We start from the raw sequence: 24,365 nt of genomic DNA, 5'->3' as shown, positions 1-24,365 counted from the left end.
CTCAAGAAACTGCCTCTTTAGACATTTTTTGGCATCGTTTTTGCTGCCCAACTCAGAGAGCGAGAGAGAAAATGGCGGCCGCCGCTTCCTGGTTTCGACCGATTCGAATGTTTACTAAGATCTAACAGCCAATCGAAATCGCGCTCGCGCACGCCACCGTACGCGTACGGTAAGCGCACGGTAAGCGCACCGTAAGCTGGCTCAGATATATATATTGATTTAAAGGCTATTTTCTCTGAATCTACTGAACAGATTTACACCAAACCTACAAAAGGCACTTCCTTGACCTGAGGACTACCTCTCTGCCAAATTTCAAGTAATTCTGTTCAGCCGTTCGGGCTGTAGCTGTGTCTAAAGGTCCTATGGAAAAATGCATGGGAAAAACGCGTTTTGGGACCCCCCTTTTATCTCAGCCCCCGCTTGACGAATCCCCCCGAGACTTTCAGGGTAGGAGCGGAGCGTAGCGCCCCACCTATTTTGAAAAATTCGCGAGGATTCGTCGACCGGCGCCAAAGTTATTCAAAATAGAATGTTGCGGATTTCCTATGGAAACGTGGTCCTAACTATAACTACCTACTGGCGACCGCCAGTAGGTAATATATATATATATATATATATATATATATATATATATATATATATATATATATATATTTATATACATATAGATATATATATATATAAAATAATTTTTTCCTTCCTTCCCTGTGGTGATATGACACAGGAGCAGGCTACTAATCATCCTGGCTTGGGTTGATGTGACACCTATTCCCCTCTCATTAAATCCTGCTGTGCTGCATGAATGAGGCGAGGCAAAACACAGAAGGCAGCTTTTTAAACAACTGAACTTCCTACCTTTTAGGAACAGAGAGCTCTTTAAACTGCTAAACTTCTGTTTCTGGTGTTAAGAGAGAGTCAACGGAAGCGTGGGCCTGCACCATTCTGATTAATGTGCGGCTCACCTGACACTCTCTCAAAACCTGGACATATCTTGTTTTTAACAAAAACAGTCAGGACGCCGGGACAGTCCTTGAAAAACCGGGACGGTCCTGGCCAATCAAGGACGCCTGGTCACCCTATCTTAAGACCTCTTCAGTCCTTTCTCAAACTGTTACGACTCATTGTCACCAGTAATCAAAGTTAAGAGATAGATCTGTAGTGTCGTGCTGTAAGGCTGCAGACACTTAAAACATAAACCGCACACAAGGTGTCTGGTGGTGGGCAGTAAACTGAGCCACGCCCAAAGCCCCGGGCTCTTTATTGATTTCCCTCACGCTGGACTCAGCATATGCCAGTCCAGCCCATTAGGACTACATGCAAGGGGTCCCAACTGATCTCTCCCCCACATAACTGGGAGAGGTGGTCTCAGCCTTACGTCAACAACATTACATTCCTCCTTTACCAGGAAATGGCAATAACCGAACAAAACTTCAACTGGACAAAATAAAAATTGGGTGCAATTATAGCTCATAGGCTAATGACCGTCATAACATAACATTTATGGAACATGCTTACCTGGTCGCTGAAAACTGGTAGACGCCCACGCAACTGGCTCGGCAGTCATCTAGGATCAGCAGGACACAACGTCTTTGTACCTCTGGGAAGGCGTCGGGTGCGACCGCAGTTCATATCGACTCCGGCTGCTTCTTAGTGGAGGTGTCGGCGAAGATGGTGACTGGTCACCACTCCTTCTGGTTGTAGCGCCTTCTTCTCTGACAGCGGGGAGTTCCAGCTCCGAGCCTTGGAAGGTGTCAAGGGAGTGCATCGCACCTGAGTCCTTTACTGTTGCATTTGGAGGTTCGTTGTATGTGTGTTGACCTGCACTCCTGATTTGAAGAATGTCTATATGAAAAAGATAATCAAAGTAGACTAATTTCTTAATGTGTTAGCGTGCACTCTCACGGAGGGGTAAAGCCCTAACCCCTATTCCAACAAACATATCTTTAAAGGCCTGGATTCCCAAGTCTGTGAGATGCACTGCCTATGTCATATGAGGCTTCATAAACTGTTCAACAAAATGTGTTATAACCAATACAATTTGATGTAAGAACACTTCACACAAATAAGGAATTTTCAATTTTTTTATGTTATTTCTTCAATACCAATAACATAATGTATCCTACGGGTGCCTATGTGTAACTTTCACAATAGGTACAGTCCGTGGCCAGTATTGTACAGTCAAAATACAACATATGAAGCATAACAGAAAAATTGTAACATTGATTTTATGTGTGACATAAAAAATCTAAGTAATGCAACTCCCAATGCATTTTGGGTTCTAAACCCTTCTTCAGGGACGCATCCAAATAGGTGTGTTGAGCAAATGATGTTCCTTCCGCGTGGAGCTACAACAGAAAAGCAGGAAATAACGAAAAGTATATATCATGCTGACTTTGTCAAACAGAATGCAACAAATGGATCAATGATAGGATTTGCACATTTCACTGATTATAAAAAAAGTGGGAAGAGAAAAAGCGAAAAACTAAGGACACCAGTGCAGTAGTGCGCGACGTGAGCAAGCCTCTAATGAAAGGTGGAAGGCCCATAGAGTAAAGACTGAACAGTGCGGCTGTGGAAGATGATGCGCCCATATGTGGTGGAGACATGCTAAAATCAAACATCGTATAGTGTGTTCATGCGATGCTTCACCAAATTCACAGTCTGATAACAGGTGATGCTCGAGTGTAAGTGAAACGATGAACGGGAATTCGGATTGGTGCTAGGGTGATTAGGACTACAGCGTGTACAAAATAAGGCTCACGTATCTTCAGGTCGCGGTAATACAAAGTATCAATGAACGAGAAAAGTCAATGCCAAAGAATGCAACAACGCTCCGTGTAGCCAAGAGCAATAAACAAGAGTCCTGTAAGTGAAGTATCAACAAATGTGACACTAGTCTTAATAAACGAAACATGCATTAGAATAGTGAAGAGGGAGCGAAAAAAGGGTCTGTGGCTTACCTAGTGTAAATTGGGAAAGGCTCGTTGCTGAAACGGTGAAAAAACATAGTTTTGTAACCTTGAGCCGGAGTGCACGACAAAGCGTAGTTAAGAAACTGCCGTGTATGAAAATAGAAAGCAATCTAATCCTAAGGGTTCTTACCGCGTATAACTCAAAGCGGGCCGCTACGACGCATTTCGAGGTTCGCCACATTCTCTGCATGTACCTGGAGGATGCGCTGTTACGTCACCCCATGGCGAACCAACTGCTGGAAATTCCTCAGTGTTGTCTCCCGGAACTTTCTTGAATTGTGAGACATTGGGGGTTACACTCTTTTAGCCTCTTTCGAGCAGTTACTTTGGTGCCCTTGACTTCCACTACTACCCACTGGTCTAGTTCAAACGGTAAGCGGAACTTCCCTCCGGGATGGCGGTCTTGTACCAACACTTGGTCCCCCATAAGGATTGAGCATTCTGGAGCGTGTCTTCTCTGGGAGGCATTCTCGTTGGTATGGGTTCTTCAAGAGTCCGATTGATCTGGGGAGTTAAGTGCATTCTCCCACACAGGGTGATGTGGGATGGTGTCTGTCACAGTTCGACCAGAGCATAGTTTGCTCAGAGAAATACCAGTAGTGCAGTGCGGGGTGAGCCGGTATTTTCGTAAGAATTGATACAAAGCTTGCTCCAGGTTGCGGTTCTCAGCTAAGGAGATCTGAATGATGTTGTTGAGGGTCCTCATCAGGCGTTCCACTTCGCCATTGCCCAGAGGCCATCGCGGGGTTGTCCGGCGGTACTTGACATTGTGGGACACTAGATAGTCCATCATATCCACGCTGGTAAATGGTGGGCCATTGAATCCATCTGAAGAGTCAGTGCGTTGCCATGAGTGTTTCCAGCTTTGGGATTAATTCTGCCGCAGAGGTCGTGGACACCATTTCTACCTCAGGGTACCGTGAAAAGTCGACCACCACTACTAACAAGTGTTTTCCTCCAGGGAGACTGCCGAAATCTGCACTCACTCTCTCCCACGGGGTGCCGGGAGCTGCTTTAGTGATGATTGGCACAGGCCTATCTGACATGCTAGTTGCTAGGCAGAATCGACATTGCTTCACAATGGCTTCCATCTTTTGGATGGGAAACCATACCTTATTCCGAAGTTGTTTTTTTAATTTGAAAATCCCTTCATGGGCTCGGTGTGCAAGGAGAGAGGCTTTGTGGGCAGGCCTTTGGGTAGCACAAGGCATGGGCCCCTCAGGAAGCAGCTGCCGGTGGTCACAGATAGTTCCTGGCAAACTTGGTACAAGGCTTTGAGGATCGACTGAGCGGTCTCCATGCAGATTGGTGTTGGATTTTGCAGGGTTTTCCAGTCGCCAGATGCGACGGCTTGGATTGCGATCTGAAGGCAGTCGTCTTCTTCTGTGGCCTCTAGGACGTCTTCTAGGGAGATTGGAAGAGGTTGTGATCTCTCTATGACCATCCTTACATAATCTTCAGTGGCGGCAGCCTCCCAGCCTCTGGTAGTGTGTCTGGTCGAGCGTGTCTTGATAGGAAGTGTGCTGGGTTTCGGGTGCCAGGCCGATATTCAACGGTGAACTGAATTTCTTGCAGTTGCAAGATCCACTTCTCGATCCTCTGGGAGGGCGTAACGAGGAGCCTTGAAACTGCGGAAATAAAGGCTTGTGGTCAGTGATGACTGCAAATGGGTGGCCGCACAGATATATGTAGAAGTGTCGACAGCCCCACAGAATTTCGATCGCTTCCCTCTCGATCTGTGAGTACCACTGCTCCGTTGGCGTGAGTGTTCGGCTGGCGTAAGCCACTGGAGCCCACTCTCCACATTCTTTATGCTGGGATAGGACTGTGCCCAGGCCAGTGGGATTGGCATCCACTATGAGCTGTGATTCTCTCTTGAGATCGAAATATACCAGTGTGGTGTCCACAGACAGGGCTGGCTTGGTCTTTTGGAATGATTCTTTCTGCTCGGATTCCCATGTCCACGGGCTGGTGGCTTTTGTCAAGTCTCTGAGCAGGCCGGTTAAGTCGGATAGATTCTAGATGAACCATCTGCAGTAGGTTACCATGCCCAAAAAACTGCGGACTCCGGACACTGAGGTTGGGGCTGGTGCTTCCTGGATGTCTTTCACCTTGTCAGGTTCCGGGCGATGCCCTTATCGGAAAACCGATAGCCAAACAAACTGATGTCTTTCCACAGGAAGTTGCACTTTTCTCGGTGTAGTATTAGTCCATTGTCTCTGAGGTGGGAAAAGACGGCTTGGAGACGGAGGAGGTGTTCTTCCACCGTTGGAGCGTGCACCAGAATGTCGTTGCTCATGTTGAGCACTCCCTTTAGCCCATGGAGGATGTTTTTGATTATCTTCTGGAAGACTTCAGCAGCGCTGGAGATCCCAAAGTTGAGAATTGTATACCTCCAGAGCCCTGCATGAGTCGAGAATGTAGTGATGGGGCGGGAGTCGGGGCGTAGAGGTATCTGATGGTAGCCGGATCGGAGGTAAATTTTGGAGAACCACTTAGATCCTGCCAGCTCACCGATGATATCATCCACGGTCGGTGTGAGGTGGCATTCCCGCTTTATCACTAGGTTTGGGATTCTCATATCTACGCAGATGATTACGGCATCAGGCTGTTTAGGCTTCCTCCCCATAACAATGTAGGATACTCATGGCATTGGTCCGCTCACCCGCTCGATGAGGCCCGTTCTTTCTAGGAGCTGGAGCTCGGCCTCCACCTTCAGCTAGAGATGGAAGGCAACTCTTTGGTGCCTGAGGGCTATTGAAGAAACCGACTTATCAATGTGTATCTGGATGGCTGGTCCTTTCAAACACCCAATCCCCTCAAACAATGGCGTGAAGTCCTGCCGTAGGCGGTCAAGGTCTAAAATAATAAATGAGGTGTCTGTCTGTCTATGTTTTTGTTTCCAAAGTTATTAGAAGCTAAAACTTCAGAAAAAAGTAAGTATTAACGAGATTTAGTAATATAAACAGACTTGGTTTTATGAGATAATTCAGGCAAACGTAGAAATGAAGAAATATGCATAGATTGTTTGCGGAGTGTCTTAGTGCAGCCTGGCTTTTTGGTCTTCTGTTTTATATTTCCTGACACTTTTAGAGCTTTAGCAGCTCAGAAGCTTGGGGCATAAAAACACAGGTCTTTGACGTAGAAGGTAGAGTACGAGGTAGGCTGCACAGAGACACTGCACAACTAACCTTTGTGAATTTGTGCAAACTAATAATTGCATGTGTCAGCACATCCTGTCCTGTCGCCACATGCCAGTGCCTGTTCAATAAGTAGCGTCCTGGTGACTATGTTGATAGGATATCCCTTCTATTATGATATTACGTGTGTGAAATAAAGTTCAAAGGGACGCACACTGTCCCAGTATTTAATTTTGAAATAGAGGTGTCTAAGTTCTGTAAGGTAATATTGCTATTTCCTCACTCTCAAAAGTATTATCAACGTTTTTATCTGAAGCCAGGAGACGGCTTGAGTGAAAAATCATGTTTTCTTGATGAGGGAGATGTTATTTTTCCTGCTAATGTGGAAGAAATGGATTACACCTCCAGGACAGTAAAGATGTGGTAATTCCTCAATATTATTTCTACAAAGATGGCTCTGTTCAAACCGAATTCAGGAATTTTATTCACCACAACTTTCATTTGAGTACTGTAACATGTGGTTGGACATATGCCTAAAAGGTTTCCATTTCAATAACAGCAGACAGGCATTTGGCATTGCCAGTTAGCCCCGCAGCATTGCTGTGGTGGTCTAGGGCAACACAGCACATCACAGTCAAATGGACATGCAGAGATTGTGTGGTGAGCTCCCATGCCATAGCACAGGTGTGTGATAGGAATCATGCACTGAGCCCATGAGGAGAATACAGAAAACTCGACTTGTATTTTCAGAGACTACGACTCCATGACACTCACAAAAGTGTTCAGAAATACTGTAAGAAGGTGGGAGTAGAGGTTTGGTGGAGATGTAGTGAGAGCGATACTGTCTTAGAGTGATAATGGGGGTGGGGTGGTAGCACTTCTTTGGTCTACAAATGTCCATCTGGAGCAGTACGCCTTATTTTCAGAAAGCCGTAGCTGAAGAAAGAAGGAGTTCCTTTTATGGTCGAGCATAGCAGCGTGCATTCGCTGCTCTGTGAGGCATGCAGTATTTACTTGGGATGTATAGACCATGCCCACCACTTTCCATTTATCCCTTTGTATGCCTTTCTGCATTCCTTTCTTTTCATTGGTAAAATGTTGGTTTTTGTCCCACCGTTGGATGTATTTTTCACTTTCTGGTGATTGCCCCTGTTACATGTCCCCTTAGTCTTTGATTTATTATCGTTTGTTCGACACACTCTTTTATTCATTGAATTGGTCCCATAAACACAGCTTTAACGTGGCCACGCTATATATTTTTTTAAACACTTTATTTGGCATGGTTACGCTGCCTGGGCAGCAGACAGCAGGCACGGGCAGAGTGAGGGCAGCTTTGCCATTGCATACCAGCCAAGCTCAATTTTTTTTTTTTAAATCACAGTTTTACAGATGCCGAGACTCAAACGCCGTTCCCCAGATTCGAAGTCGGGAGCTCTGGAGGATATGCCACAGGCTGTCTCTTGCTGGGCATGGGCGTCAGTGTGTTTGGCTGCAACTTTTGGTTTTTTTCCCGTTTGTTATTCACTGTTGTGAACAGACCTCCGGGTCACTATGATCAGTTTGACACTTCCCTAATTTATAACCTGGAGGAATGTAAGGCAGGTGGATGTGGGTATTTTCACAGATGCTCCCTCACTTCATTAGGTCTCGCCTGGCGTAAGACTGCTCAGACATGCTCAGTCTCGCTGGCGAGATTTAATAATTTGAGGAGATTTCTCTAGTGGGCTTTAAGCCCCGACCCTCTTTTCCATTGGCTGGCGTCCCCGTTTATGCTAAACGGTGGCCAGCCATTGGAAAAGAGTGTCTAATGACGTACACTTTTCTCTTTTAGAGCCGTCCCAATTGGACTGGCTCGATTGCTTTACGTTTGTAGTAAAGCCTTTTCTTATCTTTATGGGCCCATGTGTTTCAAACATATGGCCCCATAAAGACAAGAGATCGGCCCGCGCTTTCCTTTTGCTCTGCCGTGTTTTTTTTTTACTTTTAGCCATTTAAATTTGGTGCGAGTTCCCGAAAGACAGCCTGTGTGACAGACGCCATAGCACTGCCACCGCCTGAGCAGGCCGAGTCACTCCACTGCTGCCAGAGGGAGACCCGTGCCGACACCCAGCACCAGCTTACTGCCGCCACTTCGCCTCCCCAGGCCGAGCAACCCGCCGCCGACATGCATGTCATCAAGAGAGGTGAGCCGGCCCCTATCCCCCCTGTTGTAACCCAACCCCTGCAGGGGCAGCGCAGAAACAGCCTCCACCCTGCCGCAGCTGTGGGTTTCCAGCCCTTTCAGTCATTCCTGTACCCGGACTGGGTTTCAATAAAGGCACAGAAGGCTTGCACGGCGAGGCACACAGGCGGCTGTCTGCGGGGCTGGGCGGGGGCAGGCGCGTCCTCACTGTAGGAATACTCCTTTGTAGCCCACCCCGAGGACGAGGTACGCACATACAGGCACAAACACAGCCACAGACACACACGACCAGAGAGCTATACATACACAAACTCGCGAACGCAGAGACACGCATTAAGACTCATGCCCCCACAAACTTAAGCGCGGATAAGCACATGCACGATGCATACACAAACACAGGCACATACACACACCGGCGTACACTTACCACACGCACCGTCAAACGCTCACACAAACACGACCACGATGCATATATAAACACAGGCTTACACAGGCACGTACACCCACCAACATACACACTCTGGCAGTCACACAGGCACATGTTTACACATACAAACATATAGATCACACACAAGCATACATGCAAGAATAAAAACACACAAACTTTGCAACAGATTTGCAAACAGGCACTTACACTCACACTTGCGCATCCATGATAAACAACTAACAGGCACTGACAGCCATATTCACAAAACACAGACAGAAATACACACGCATTGGCACATTAACCCTCTCACGAAAACCGATACGCAAAACAACACAGACACATTCACACACAAAGACACAAAAGCAAGCACCCAATATATCACGTTCCAAAATGCTTTTGAGACATACGTACTTCTTACTGTTCACTCATCATTTGACTGCAAACAAACAATGTTAAAAAGACATTCACATCTCGTATCTTTTCATATATGAATCCGACACAGTTTCCACTGGGAAGTCCAGTTCACAGCACCCTGGGGCCCAAGCGACTGCCCTCTTTTCATGTGTGCGTGTGAGAACATCAATGAAGAGAGTCATAATTCTGGGGAGAAAGACTCAGACAAAGACAATGAAGTCATAGACATCAGTTCATGGCCATATACATGTCTATGTATGTACCACACGTAACATGAACATGTACACATATATGTATGTATACATGTGCTGGTATCTGAAAGCATGCCAGCATAGTCATTCGCATGTACACGCAGACACTTTTACATGTGAATGTGTATAAAACTCACAGACATTGATATAAACATATATATATATATATATATATATTATACTTCCCCGCGCGTGTACACGTATGACAATACAATGTCCAATGAAGATTTATGTTTATGTGTACATTGATGTACTTGTGAATATATATATATATAACACCTGCATATAGCTCACATAATGAAAAAGTACATATTCGTCTGTGTATACACTTTATTGATAACATTTAGAATAAGACAAGAATCGTGACATTGCTCAAACATTTGTACGCACATCTATTTATTCGCTGAGCAAATGAAGTAAGATAAGGCTAGCTTATGTTCCAATTTGTGAATAATTGTGTATTTTATCCAAAACACGCATATAGACATCTATACAGTATGGGCGCATTTGTACTTCTAGCATGTTACGTGTTTCATTAAGTGAATTATTTAACCTTGCAGGGCCTTCTTGGCGCTAACGTCAAATGTGGACATCCTTTTCTAACTAGTTTTCTTGTATTTATTTTAGGAATACTATGGTTCTTAATAATAGGAAATGTAAAACGGTGGACAGCGGTTCTCAAGTTTAGGATAAATTAATAGCAAGCTTTTGTTGTCACGAATGAACATGTCCCTCCGCAACGTGTTATTTTTCATTTTTAGCTTTTAGTTGGCCATTAAAAACAACGCATGCATTTTTTATGCATATGTGAAGCCCTGTGTGTGCCCTCTCTCTTCTCACACCCGTGTTTGCATGCACGTCACCTTAAAGGGGAGACGGTGGCTGAGACGCATTGTGAAAAGACAAAACTAAAGTTCGGGGTTCTTCGACGACGAATGTACAGAAAGTATCAATCCACTTGCAATGCTTTCCCAGACCTGGTTTAAGGAGGTGTTAGAATTAAGATTTAGAGCAGATGAAAGGCATTCTGCACACCACGTTTTGCCCTATTACAGTCCCCACAATGACAGCCACAACTAAGCCAACCACCCGGCAGGCTGACCCTCGAGGGAGCTCACACGTATAGATTGCCTAAAGATAAACAAGCATTGGCAATGCCAATCGGTCTCGCCATATTGATTAGGTTACTGGTTTATTTTATATTATAAATAATTATTGTATTTTTTTGTGATATGTAAACGTAGTGTGTAATAGAATCTATTTGATGACTTACTTTGTTTAATGATTGTTTTATTATCACGGCAAACGTTTGTAAGCATAAAAAAAGTAAGTAATACAGTATATTTAAGTAATTATTGCTACTTTATATAACTGTTATTGCACTTTGTAATTTTAGACTTATATACAATACAAAAAATAGGTCTTTTTCAGGATGAAGGTATAGCATACATGTTTTGAAACTTGTAAGAACATGAAAGAGGTATTCAGTTTATAGCGGTGGCTCCTTGTGAAAGTGCTGCTGGGTGGTGGGGCTTGGTGGGAGAGGAGCAGAGTGTGAGGTAGTAAACTTTGGCATTAAGCCGAACAGAGTGCACTGAAAAACTAAACAAATTAAAGAAATGTCATTGCGCGTGTTGCATTGCATTGCTGCATTGCAGTCCGTGCAATGAAAGTGGTTTTATCTATGCATTTATTAAGTGAACTCCATTTGTTTTTCTAAGAGGTAATGAGTGTCATCTGTAGGCAGCAGGCACGCTAACCTACTGAGCTATATGCATTTTTAGGTATAAAAAAGAGCAACACGGCTAAGGTGGCGCAGCCTTTGTAGCCCTGGGCACAATATAAAGTGGGAGGATAAAACCTGAACTAGGTTAAAGTGTCCGTAAGCAGCAGAGACTTACAGCTGCGCCGGGAAAGGCGGGGGGGGGACGGTCTTATAAACATGTCACAGGAGATATGTAATATAGGGATACAGCGCGCGTTACAACGTAGTCGCTTTGGTGCATTTAAAACAGTTAAGAGGTGCTGTAAGGGAAGCCCAGAAGGCGCTAGTGACATTGTAGGGTGGAGGAGTGGTATACTTTTAAAAGCAGATATTAGAGGGTCTTTATAAGAGGTAATGAGTGTCCTCTGTATGCAGCAGGCACGCTAACCTACTGATCTATATGCATTTTGGATGTATAAAAAGGAGCACAACGGCTAAGGTGGCGGAGCCTTTTTAGCCAACTATGATTGACTATAATCCAATCCATAACTCGCTTCATGCACCGCATATCACCTCACAGGTCACCAAGGACGGGACATCACAACAATGACTCACATCACCTACTGAGCTATATGCATATTTGACAGAAAAAAAGAGCAGCGCGGCTCAGGTGGCGCAGCCTTATTAATCGAGGCATAAAGTCACATTGGAAGATAAAACCTGAAGTAGGTTAAAGATTCCCTGAGCAGCAGAAAGTCACAGCTGCGCGAGGAACGAGAGGAGATATGAAATATGTGCACAGAGCGCACAGTACAACCTGGGTACTCTAGGCGCTTTAGTGCGTTGAGAATAGGCAAGAGGTGCCGCAAAGGAAGCCCCGACAGCTGTGGTGCCATTGTATGGTGGAGGAGGATGATACTGGTGCTACTGCGTGGGTGTGAGGGCCTCCATCAGAGGGTGTTTATAAGGGGTGATGCCACGTCACCAGTGACAACGTTAATGTTATCCCTGACTAAGGACACAATTGAGCTTTTTAACACTGGTTTGCTGAAAGTGCAACTATAGGTTTTGTTTGGTTGTGTGTGCAAAAAATTCAAGAACATCGGTATGCTAAAAAATACATAATTATAGAATGGTGTGTGTCCTGTTTGTACGGAGGACATATAGGCTGGCTACACATTAAATGATAGGCACACGTATATGCAGCAGGCACGCAAACCTACTCAGCTACTAGATTTATCGCAACCAGTAAATCTTTGACCACAACATTTGTAACACAGCACCAGATGCAGCTACCCTCTGCAAAAGGTTTGTAGACAAGGGACAGAAGAGTGATAAAACCCCCGCCCCCACTCCACTTCTAAAGAGAACTCGAGGAATGTTTACGGCGGAACAAAAGGATCCCATAAAACTTGTGCTTATCTCGAGGAAGCGCATTCCTCAAAGGCTCTGTGAAAACTAACAGGAACGCGAGAAAAAGCCCCCAGTAACAACACAGGTTGCATATGGGCTGTTACCAGAGCTATTATAAACATTAAAGCAGGAGAAATTAGAAGTTCACCCCAAAGACTGTTTAAACCTATGCACACAAAAAAATATGACACACACTGGTTTGCAGCAGGCACAATAACGTACAAAGCTACACGCAGATTAGATGGATGAAAAGAACCAACGCGATTAAGGTGACACAACCTTTTTAGCCCTGGGCACAGAGTAATGTGGGAGAATAAAACGTGAACTAGCTCAAAGTGTCCATGAGCAGCAGACAATCACAGCTGCATGGGGAAAGAGAGGAGATATGAAATATGTGCATACAGCGCACATTACAACCTATGTGCTCTAGGCGCTTTAGTGCGTTAAACAGGTCCAAGGTTCTGTAAAGAAAGCGACGAAGGTTCTGGTGTTCTTGTAGGGTGGAGGAGAGTGATACGTCCCTTAGTGCAGCGGCTCTAGGGGCCTATGGAGAGTCATAGTGGCCCCGGCATAAGTATAGGTGCAAGATCACTGATTAAAGCATGAAAAATCAGGAACGGACCCAAAGACTGTTCCAACCTGTGCGCTTTATCAATCAATCATTTGTAAAACGCAGTACATACCCGCGAGGGTCCCAAGGCGCTGGGTGGGCGCTACTGATCGCTTTACTGCATTTAAAACAGGTAAGAGGAGTTGTAAGGGAAGCTCAGAAGGCGCTAGTGATATTGTAGGGTGGAGGAGGCCTATATGGCTATAAACAGTGGAGCAGCACTTTGTGCCCCTTTAAGTGGAGGACCCCTTTATAAATAATTATAAAATGGTTTGTGTTCCTATTTGTACGTAGGACACATAGGTTGGCCACAAAGGGAAACAAAGGAATAAAAAGCGACAAAAGTGCCCAAACGCCTTGGATGGCATCCTTGTAACACAAGAGGGGCCTCAGAGAAGCTTGGTGGCACCAACATTGATACAAACACATGGGTTGGCAACACAGAAGATAACAGACACGCGCATCACCAGGCAGGCTACACGACTAAGCTATATGCATATGTAACAGAGAAAAAGAAGCAGCGCAACTTAGGTGACGCGGCCTTCTTAGCCTTGAGCAGAGAGCCACATTGCACGATAAACCGGAACTAGGTTAAAGTGTTCCCAAGCAGCAGAGAGTCACAACTGCGTGAAGAAAGATGGGGGCGGAGTCATAAACATGTTAGAGCATCTATAACATATATGCATACAGCGCGCGCTAGAACACGAAGGCTCTAGGCGCTTTAGTGTGTTGAGAACAGGTGAGAGGTACAAGGGCGCCCCTAAAGCTCTGGTAACATTGTGAGTGTCGAGGGGCTGTACTGCCCTTAGTGCGGTGGCTTTGAGGGTGATATCATTGGGTCTTATTAAGGGATTATTTACAGATGACTCCCCTTGAAACAAACTAGTTCCGAGTTACAGGAGGACAGCATAAGCTCACAGCGATCACACGGTGAGCCAATAGGAAGCCCGAGATTGAAACTGAACATGGGGAAAACAGTAATGTTTTAAATGCCACGGAAACAAATGCAGAAGTGGGATTAAATGCACATAATGCTGATACAGTCATCGGTAAAGCACAGAGGTATTTCATCAGTGCGTAGTATGTGTTAGGAAGTATTTACATCAAAAATACCAATTTTTATGGATGTTGCGTAAAACGACATATTTCTTTGCAAAATGTTTGTAATAGACACACACATCACTCAAATAATTAAATCAAAGGAAAACAATATAAAAACAATCTGTTTAAAAAAAAATCAGAGGCATAAGGGCAACGTCACTGCAGAACACATCCGTATGCACAAGATATATTTGTACTACTGTACCGGAATGGTGGCAGCTCATGTGGTGGAATCATTGATCCGGGGTCCGTCCAGCTTCTTGCCCCGTTCTCTTCTTCAGCAGTTTTACAATGCCCAATGTGTGCCGGAGGGCAGAGGGCTTGTAAATACCGCGCCTACTTGCCTCGGGCAGCTGCACCAAACAATGAATGCCCTCTGCCTGCCGCTCATAAAGGGCTGGGGCTGCTTTCTGGTGGGCAGCGGGCGCGCTGGATGCGTCGGTGAGGCCATACAGGAAAGAAAGAACCGAGTTCAATGTATGCCCTCTGCCTGCCGCTCATAAAGGGCGGGGGGCTGCTTTCTGGTGGGCAGCGGGCACGCTGGATGCGTCGGTGAGGCCATACAGGAAAGAAAGAACCGAGTTCATTTCTGGCAGTGTAATGAACAGAGCCACTTTTACGCGGCTGGGGGCTGCTTGCTAGTAAGCGGCAGGCGGGTTTAGTTGTGTTTAGCCTATAGTTAAAGCCATGCATGTCAGTCAGTCTGTTGAACACCAAGCTAAGTGAACTGCATTGTTTAAATGCAACGTGTTTTAGAAAAGCACTTTACAACAGAACGGTGCGTTCAAGTTGAATCATCTCTAGTGGAATGGTTGTCTTGTTCACTGCAGGTTTCTTCAGCTTCAAGAATGGATGACGGGTACCACATTTATTTACTACAGTAGTTTTACTGAAAGTAACAGAGAGAGCAACGACGCGTCGAAGAAATGCGGACCTTGAATCCGACAGACTAGCGAATGAAGTTACAACGCATGGCTATGTTTGTTATTATTACACTATGGTGGCCACTGAACATCAGCATTTAATGTTCTATTTACCTAACCACGAGGACGGGACACTTGAACATCTAAAGGAAGTCCTGTCCTAGCATTGAGGAGGTAGTTGTTGCCGAGCAGCCCAGAGCTGCAGGATAAGCATTCCAAAACAACAGCGCCATCTTAGAGCACTTACCAAGAGCCACTCATACACGCTGGGGGCTGTTTGCTAGTAAGCGGCAGGCGGCTTTAGAAGTGCTTAAAATGCCCTGCGCCTGCCGCGTGGCAGAGGGCATCTAAATACCACGCTGTACCATACGATTTACGTCCTCTCCCTGCCGATCATAAATGGCTGCAGCTGCTTGCTGGTGGGCAGCAGGCGCGCTGGATGCGTCGTGGGGCTGTACTGAAAAAAAAAAGCACAAAGTTAATGTCTGGGAGGGTAATGAATAGAGCCACTTATACACGGCTTGGGGGGGCTGCTTGCTAAAGGCGGCAGGCAGCTTTAGCAGTGTTTAAAATGCCCTGCGCGTGCCTGTGCCGGGTGGCAGGGGGAACTAAATACCATGTCTACTTGCCTCTGGCAGCTGCACCAAACGATTTACGTCCTCTCCCTGCCTCTCATAAACAGCTGGGGGCTGCTTGCTGGTGGGCGGGAGGCGCGCTGGATGCCTCAGATAACGATTGTCTGTTTACAGGTTTAAACGCATGTGGAGCCCTCGTCTTTCTGTGGCTAAATTACATGGCTTTAAAACAACACCCGATCAGCAGGGGCTGTAACCTTATACACTTTATAAACATCACGACAGCTGGCAAAATATATGTGTCTCTGCCTGTGAGGCACACAATTGTCAGAAGCTGAAACCTTCTGAACTCCATCAACATCACGTGCTTGAAAAAAAAAAGTCCAACAAAAAGAGCATACCAAAACAACGCTCCTAATACAAGTAAAGGGGCCAATAGCCATAGGCGTGGCTAAGAGATCAAAAGGAGGGACTTAAAACATTATTAACCAATAGCAAGTGCAGAAGGTTTGAAAGGCACACTGGAGAACAAATGAAACCAACGATTTAAAAAGAGGCGGTCAGCCACTCACTAAAGTATATACTGCATGTCTCAACGAGACAGCGCAAGCGCTGCCTAGGCGAGACCTAAAAAAATGTCGTTTTAGTGAGACAGTGTTTACCTTTCAGTGAGATGTCTATTTTCCAGTGCCACCCCCGGAAATGGTTCAAACTTGGGCTTTTAGTTTTTCAACCCAGAACATGTGAGAGTGCCAGCGATGCCTGCTTCATGTTTGCCAGATCCCTGTTTAAAGGCTTACATCATACCGAAGGGCCCCGCGTGAGCGACCAGAAATCTCACCCGCGTTCATTTATTTTAGCTGCAGTAAATGGGATTCCTGCTAACGCGCTTTATTTCAAAAGTCGGATGAGGAGCAACAGATTAGCCCGCGAAAAGTAGGAAAATGAACAGAGCAGCTTAGACAGTGAAAAATGAAAAGAAAGAGGGGCAGGCAATGGAAGAAAGAACGAAAAAACGAAAGAAAGATTGATATTTGCTTTACATGACTACTTAAGAAAGAACAAGCATTGGCATAGCCAATAGGTCTCGCCTTTGGGACCTTATAAGTGTTTACCATGCAACAGTTGATGTTGTTGCACCAAGGATATTGTGCTGGATAACTAAACACTTATAAGGTACGCGCTGTATATTTTAAAGAAATGTTAACAATAGGTCTTGCAGTCAATAGTCTCGGTATACAATGCATGTAAGAGATAAAATTAATGTGTGATGATTCAGTGTATTTTTGCGTGTGAATTCTTTTATTTTTATAATTGTTGTCAACTGTTGGCTGGGCTATGCTGAAGCGCCCAGAAAGGCCTCTCTCTTCATAGCCTCATTTCTGCAGGATGGCTCCGCTCTTCTCATGCAGGGCCACAGAACTTTATATAGACTGTGAGAGGCAGTAAAGGAAACAAGCATTTGCAATGCAATAGGTCTCGCATTTATGAGAGTTTAAGCTATTGGCATTGCAAATGACAATGCCTTTTATTTATCTGTTTTGCTAATTAACACATAAAGGCTTTGTCATACACAATGCCAATAGTTCAAACTCTTGTAAATGCGAGACCTATTCAAAGAAGCGGCTGCCATTGTCCTTTGCTGCTTGGAAAGTGAAAGCGCGCATGGCGCGCTGGATGTTGCAGGAAAGCATGTTGTGCCTGCAGTAGGACAAACTCATTAAAGAAAAGAGTGCTTACAGACTAAAAAAGACGTACCGTGTAACGACAGAAGCAATAGGGCAAGTCCTCATGGGAGGTTACAAATGAAGACAAGGCGGTACTAAGGAGGGACTAACACACCTATTAATTATTCAGAAGCTAGCCTTTATGAAGAACAATGACACAAGCCAATGACAAATATGGGTGGAGAGTGGGCAGGGCTTCTATTCCATAGTCCAATACAGCATGCCGCAGGGCAGCTTATGCGTGCAGACTCTAGGCTCAACCTAAAACAAGTTATCAAATTTTTTAACATTCTGAAGGAAAGGGGCCCTAAATCCTAACACTGGCAGTCTCTATAAAGACCTGCAGAGCCAAGGCGCAGATTTGGCTCATTCGCTTTGCTCAGAAGTTGTTTGAACAGCTTCACGGATTTCAACAATCTGGCTGGGAGTCAAAAGAGATGGCAATGCATCAAAATTAGCAAAGAGTGCGACGAAACCAGTCATCACTGTGATGTGACTGCGCCATGACCAGGCTTGCTTGTGCCAATGCAGGCCTATGTGTGTTAAAACAAGACCTGCCCTCAATAACAGATAAGATCACTGTGCCTCTCAAAACCGAGCACACAAAATAAGTGCTCATCCTTCAGCTGTCGTCATTCTGTGCATGCGCGCCTGTGCAATATCTGGGTCTCAGTACAAATGGCAATCCCAGATCAGTGAATTGAAGAATCCGTGCATCCTTTCACAAAAATATGGTCTGTTTCCGGCAGGCAGACAGGAGAGCAGACAGGCAAGCAGAAATATTGGCCTCCAATCTACGAAGGAGGATCATGGGGCTGCTTGTCCTTTATGCTTAAATTTTGCCAAAATAATCATACGACGACTGAACGATCACTGATCCCTGTCATTGGGCAGTGGGGGGCGGAGCTATGTGAATGTCATGTGCCCCAACAGCAGACTGAAGAAGCAAGAGTATGATCCAACAGGTAGAGTTACTTATGGCATACCTTTGATGCACATGTGATGGTATGAGTCTTTAGACATACATGTACCAGAGAATGATTCCATACAGTGGCGTAGCTAGGGGGGGCGAGGGGGGCGGACCGCCCCAGGCGGCACTATTTTGGGGGCAGCGGCGGTCACTGGTGGCCCGTTGCGGCGCCCGTTATAATTTATTTGAGGAGTTGGGGACACTCACTGTCTGACACTTTACAGTAGTGTCAGTCAGTGTCCCGAGTTCCCAAATAAATTATAAAGGCCTCCGCAACGGGCCACCAGTCAATCAGACTACAGCCCAGGCCAGACGTCACCAGATCGAGAACAGACAACCTCCCGATTCAGACGGGAGACTACCGATTTCAAGGCTAGTCTCCCGCCTCCCGATTTCTGCAAGCAAAAACCCCGATTCCTCCGGGTTTCAGCTGACAGGGCTTGGTATTGTGTAACTTGCCTATTCTTCCAGCAATAGTCAAGAGTGGCGATGCAGGGGCTCTAGGAGGGGTGAAAAACCAACAAAGCCTCACTAACATACAAATGGTCTTTTAAAGACCTGTGAAGTACTGGGGGCGGCTGTGTGGTTGCCTGGGAAGCTGTTTCAACCCGGGCTGCCACACACGGGGGGGGGGTGTATGCACTGCCAGCAACGTGCCAGGCCAGTGCACAACACTTGCATCATCCTCTCTCTACCTGCCATTGTGCTCCATGCTTCTGAAAGGCATGAAAAAAACGTGCGTTTGCGTTTCAAATGTCCGATCCTGCAGCAGTACACTTCCAAAACCCATACATGACAGTAACCCGATTCAAGGCCCCATTCTCACGATTTTTTTTTTTAACTCCCACTTTGCTCTTCTGAAATGTTGGCATGTATGCGAGACAGTAAGTGACACCTGCGGGGCCTGCCCTCAGTTGGTCTGCCACCCCACCCACTCCCTATTACTGACACCTTTTGGCGGCCGCCTGGCTGGGACACTATACGCCGAGGATCACAGCTGGGCATTTAGTATCAAATTGGCGCCCTTTGCTAGAATGGGATCCGAACGCTGGCGCCTATCAGGTCACGTGAACAGACTCGACAATGTTGCACCTTTTGTAGTCAGCATGAGGCAGGCACCACCGTTATGTGTTTTTTTTTTTTCAATTTCCTGCCAATGGACCTGGCCCCCAGGAGCTGCCCATGCCGCCGGCGGGAGTTTGATTGTCCTCCCTCCCTGACCTCGACACCTTCAGGGCAGCCACGGCAGCAGGGTGGTGTAGCATAGAGTTGCCACACACTATCGGCTTGGCATTCTTCGAAGTGCAGGGGCCTCCTTTTCCCAAAGTTTTCAGTTGGTTCGAGTTGTAAGGTAGGAAACATTTTTTTCTTTTAATAATAGAGTCACGTTTGTTTCAGCTGTTGTGGTGCAGGGCCCCACATGTGCACGTCAGTCTTCCCTCTGGGTACAGTTAGTGATGGGGGCGGCCTCCAAGTAAGTGAGACTGTGCCAGCCTTGCATGATGTCAGCGCGCGCTTACCTACCCGCAGCCAGTGCCAGTCATAAAGCTCCCCGGGAATGGCTTGAGGCTGCCGGAGTGCTGTGACCATTGAGTGTCTGCTGCCTGAGCCCGTTTTACATTCACACTCGGCTTTTTTAAATTACAGGCAGGATTTTCAGACATAAAACGTTTACATGAGACCCAAAATTCGTTAGAAAGGTTGGGAGCACTGCCAATACGTTTGGAATAGTAAATTTGCTAACGCAGTAAACCAGCTTGGAGTCCAGTGCATATGTTTATCTGTATGTACATTCCCTCTTTGGTGAACGTCTAGTTTAAGTTTAACAAGTTCAGCAGAGACTCAAATTCTTTTTTGACCGAATGCCCAACTTTATTTTGAAACACCTTTTTTCAGTGAACAAAGTACTCTACTTAAGGACATCTTCTCCTTATTTCTTCTCAGGAGTAGTGTTCTACAGCTCGCTATTAGGAGCCTCGTTCTAGAAGGGAACAGCATAATGCCTATTCTCACAGTCCTTTTGTAAGCTTTTACATATCGGGATGTTACTGTACCAAAACTGAGCAATAGACCTTGTTTTATTGCTTTACCAATTCCTGTTCACTGCCGAAATTGACTTTGCCACTGATTGCAGAAATGGGGCAAAGCCAATAGCAGCAGGTGGTAATCTTGGAATGTTATTTAGTATAACTTCCAAGATGGCCATCACGTTACATCTTTATGCAACATGATGGCCATCCTGGAACGGTATAGCAATAAGTACACAACATAACATGCTTACACTATTCTGAGATGCCCACCCTCCATTATTGGCTAAGGAAAAGCCATCAGTTGCAGCAGTGGCGACGGAACAGCAGGCAGGTGAGCTGGGTGGGCCGAGGAATAAGGAGGTGGTGTAGGAGGGACAGTGCTCTGTGTTGGGAGAATGAGAGGTAAGGCAGAAAGAGGGGAGAATAGAGCGATAAGGAGGAAGTGCATGGAGTATATATGAGCTATACTTCACCCTCGGCCAGCCAAGAGCTCCAGCTCTCCTTTACTTAGGTAGTTCATCTCTGTGCAGCAGCAGCGAGCAGCTACTGACAGTGGCTGCGGGGCTGGGCAGGGTAAGTGCAGGAGCCCTTCCACCTCTATGTCCTGTATGCAGTGCTTACTTTATGCAGGTGGTTGGTATAGAGGGAATTCATTTTTGGGGGCCTCAGAGAATCATTTTTCTTCCACCACATTTTGGTCCATTGCAAGAGAGAATTTTTTAAATGGAGCAAGAAGAAGGCTTAGGAAGATAAGGGAACAGTGACAGCTGGACATAGCAGGAATGAAAAATAGCCTACAAGAGTGAGATAAGGAGATAGGAAATGTAGGGTGATTGAAGAAAGAAGCATGAATTAGAATCAAAATGTATAAGCCTTGGTATTCATAAACCCCTACATTCAGCAGCATGAGCGACAGCCTTGTCGGAATACGTTTGAGCTCCTTGTTTATGTTTTTTATGTAGTTGCAAATTAAGCATGGCATCTGTAGACAATACCAATTGGCGTGGCCTAAATGGCACTAAGGCTAGCTTAAAGACAAACCGAAAAATTACACATTAATCATACAGGGTAATGTTAAGACTAGTATTTGAGCAGAGTTCAGCAAACATAAACCATGTAGCATACTTGGGGGGAAAAACAGAAGCCTAGGCACAGACCCAGATGCTCATATGGGTTTCATATCTTTTTTTAAATTATTATTTTATTTTATTCTTTTTTATTAAAGTTAGGGCATAGAAAAGTCATACAAATGAAACATATTGTAATTGGTTGGTACAGTTTCCTTAGACATTGTGCACATCATTGTTATAGATATTACACAATATGGGTTTCATTTCTGATATCTATATGTCTCCTTTGTCTTCAATGCTTGGTTTTACTCGCATGAGTGTCACTCATAGTCGTTGAAAGGTCACTCATAATTACACTGAAATTATGAAAATGTCACACATGGCAATCTGAAACCTTGGCAGCTATGCAGCTGCGCCGGCGCGAATCAGTTTCAATGCAGCAGCCTGGAGCCAGCTAGATACATTTGTAGCAGCAGTGGTGAGTGCGCCAAAGATTAACTGTTACTTAACTGAGCCTGTGCTGGTGGCAGCTCCCGGGCAGCAATTCTGTGGGGAGCAGCAGAGCTAGCGCAGGTCACATGCGCGCAGGTTAGCAGTCTGGCGTGGCCAGTACTTCAGTGCTGGGACACCAGAGAGACGGCATTAAAATGCGTGACAATGAATTTCAGTGCGGTGATGCGGAACACCACACTGAAATGCGTTAGAGTCACGCCTGATGCGTGATACTTGGAAGGCCTGCAGTGCCGCGTGCGCGGCCCTGTTTAAAGTGCAAGCAAGCTCACCTGCTTGCAACTGCTGCCTGCAGTGCACACACACTGGCGCACGCTGCATGCACCACCACCTAGCATAGTGGTGAGGTGTGGTGCTTGCGCGACCAGGTCACCGAGGTCAGAACATGCAGTCTCCTGGGCAATGCCAACCTCCCGCGCACTGCCGGGTGGCATGCTGCCTCTTTTGACGCCCTGCCCTTTGTGTGCGGTAGGAGCGGGGCCGGTCTGACGCCTTTGACAATGAGGGAATGCTGCCAGTGATAGAGGGGGTGTTCGTGTCTCCTCTGCCCCAGTCCTGCAAGTTGTCCAGGTGAATCAGAGGCCAAACAACTTTTCTGTCAAGTTCCTCTCCTTCACAAACAAGGTAGGCGGGTGGTGAGGTGGGAGTATTCTTGGACCAGGCCTGAGCGAGCCGGCAACTGGCTGCGGATCGGCAGCATAAGGGAGAGTGGGCTTCATCCTATGTGAGAGTACAGCAGAGAGAGAAGAGGGACAGATGGCAGGGCACGCAGTCAAAGCCTTCCCAACCACGGCGGAAGACTGGCGAGGAGGTGGGGGCTGGGGTGAGCCACTCCCACCTTTTTCACTCCGCCATTCCCTAGTTCATATGTGACTAACTCTGCCTTCCTTTATGTCCGGCCTGTTGTTAGCTGTACTTCCGGTGCCAGCTGCGCCCCTCGTTGTGCACAAACCATGAGCTGAACATTGTAGGCATTGCCCTGAAACTGCAGAAATGTAGACATGGCCGCCGGTTGTACAGTGGGGTGTCGGAGAACATTCCATAAAGTATAGAACCCTGCGAATGCTGGTAATTTCTACGTTTTTATTTCTTTATTTGAAAATGTATACCACATGCAGACGACGTTAAAGTACTCTACATTTATTTATTTTTTACAAAAAAATGTGAGAAATGATTCCAAATAATAAACATACATATTTACAAAGAAATGTTCAGGATGACGTCAGAGCATTTTGCAATTTGTAGATACATATTTTGGGAAATGCATCCAAGTCATATAAATCCATGTTAGCAAAGACATGTTGTCTTATAGTGAACGTTAAGCCGTCAGTTTGTTCTTAACGCTACAATATTTGATTTAAGAATGACACTGCATATGTGGCGGTGCAGGTGCTGGAGAGAGCTGCAATTAAATGTCACAAACGTAAGTGTTAGTATTAGGTCTTATGATGCATGAATATGGAGTTTTATTGGATAAATAAAAAATCCATATTCTGGGCGCTGTTATTGAGATGGAGTAAGGGCCTACTTTGGAGTTTGACCGATGGGATACTCAGACACAAATGTATTACAGGTGCATTGTAGCCTACAGCCTTTGTATACAGAGCACAGATACAGAGCACAGGATATGTGCCACTGTGTGGCAGAGTATTCCATTCACAAATCTCTAAATAAGGCCATACGATTTTTGTATGTAGAATTTCAGAGCTACAAGCATCAGTGCTTCTTTGTTTCTGGGGTTTCTGTTTTGCCCAGTGACGTGTAATTGTTGATACTAGATAGGTTGATGAAGGGCTTTCAAGGTTATGAACACCATCCTGAGTATGCAGTGTTTCTCTACTGGGAGCGAGCTCAGACATTCTCTAACTGATGAGCTGTGGTCTCCCCTTTCCATGTTTGCAGTAAGCCTTGCTGCTGAGATTAATAATAATGTTGGGGAAGCCAGGCTCGATAGGCCAGTGAGTAAGGCAGTTTCACATACCTACCTGGTGACATCCAGAGAATGGACTAAGGTTTGCAGATCTTGTTTTTAACATAAGGCACCACATCATGCACAAATCTTGCACTGAAACAAGATCTGCTATTCTCGAGTTAGGGCACGAGATAGGGGTTGCCTTAAAGCTGGTATTAGTGTTTGAGTTGGAGTGACAGTTAATATTAGTGTTAGAAAGAATTAGGTTACAACTAGGATGAGGGTGATGGTTAGATGAATGGGATAGGGGTGGGACGAGGACTGGAATTATTAGCATTGCACAGATTAACAATAGGTTTAGAGATAAATGTATGATTATGCTTAGATTGCGGGTTAGTTTTAAGGTTTGGATGAACACAAGTGTTTCGATTGG

At 45.6% G+C, this 24,365-nt stretch overlaps 1 protein-coding gene and 1 long non-coding RNA gene across 8 annotated transcripts in view; one reads left to right on the top strand and one right to left on the bottom strand.

Moving 5' to 3' along the window:
- LOC146809187 (uncharacterized) overlaps positions 1-15,369 on the bottom strand; it is a 171,180-nt gene extending 155,811 nt beyond the window's left edge. The window contains exons 1-2 of the long non-coding RNA XR_014966369.1: positions 14,421-15,369; positions 1,516-1,842 (exon numbers count right to left, since the gene is read on the bottom strand). This is a non-coding gene — a long non-coding RNA (uncharacterized LOC146809187). The remainder of the gene's footprint in view (positions 1-1,515; positions 1,843-14,420) is intronic.
- Positions 1-24,365, top strand: part of LOC146809185 (uncharacterized) — a 432,226-nt gene that overhangs the window by 174,934 nt on the left and 232,927 nt on the right. The gene's annotated exons all lie outside the window — the stretch shown is intronic.

This window comes from Triturus cristatus, chromosome 7, assembly GCF_964204655.1.
Source record: "Triturus cristatus chromosome 7, aTriCri1.1, whole genome shotgun sequence".
In the NCBI taxonomy this organism is placed as follows: Eukaryota; Metazoa; Chordata; class Amphibia; order Caudata; family Salamandridae; genus Triturus; species Triturus cristatus.
This window is presented reverse-complemented; position numbering and strand designations above follow the sequence as displayed.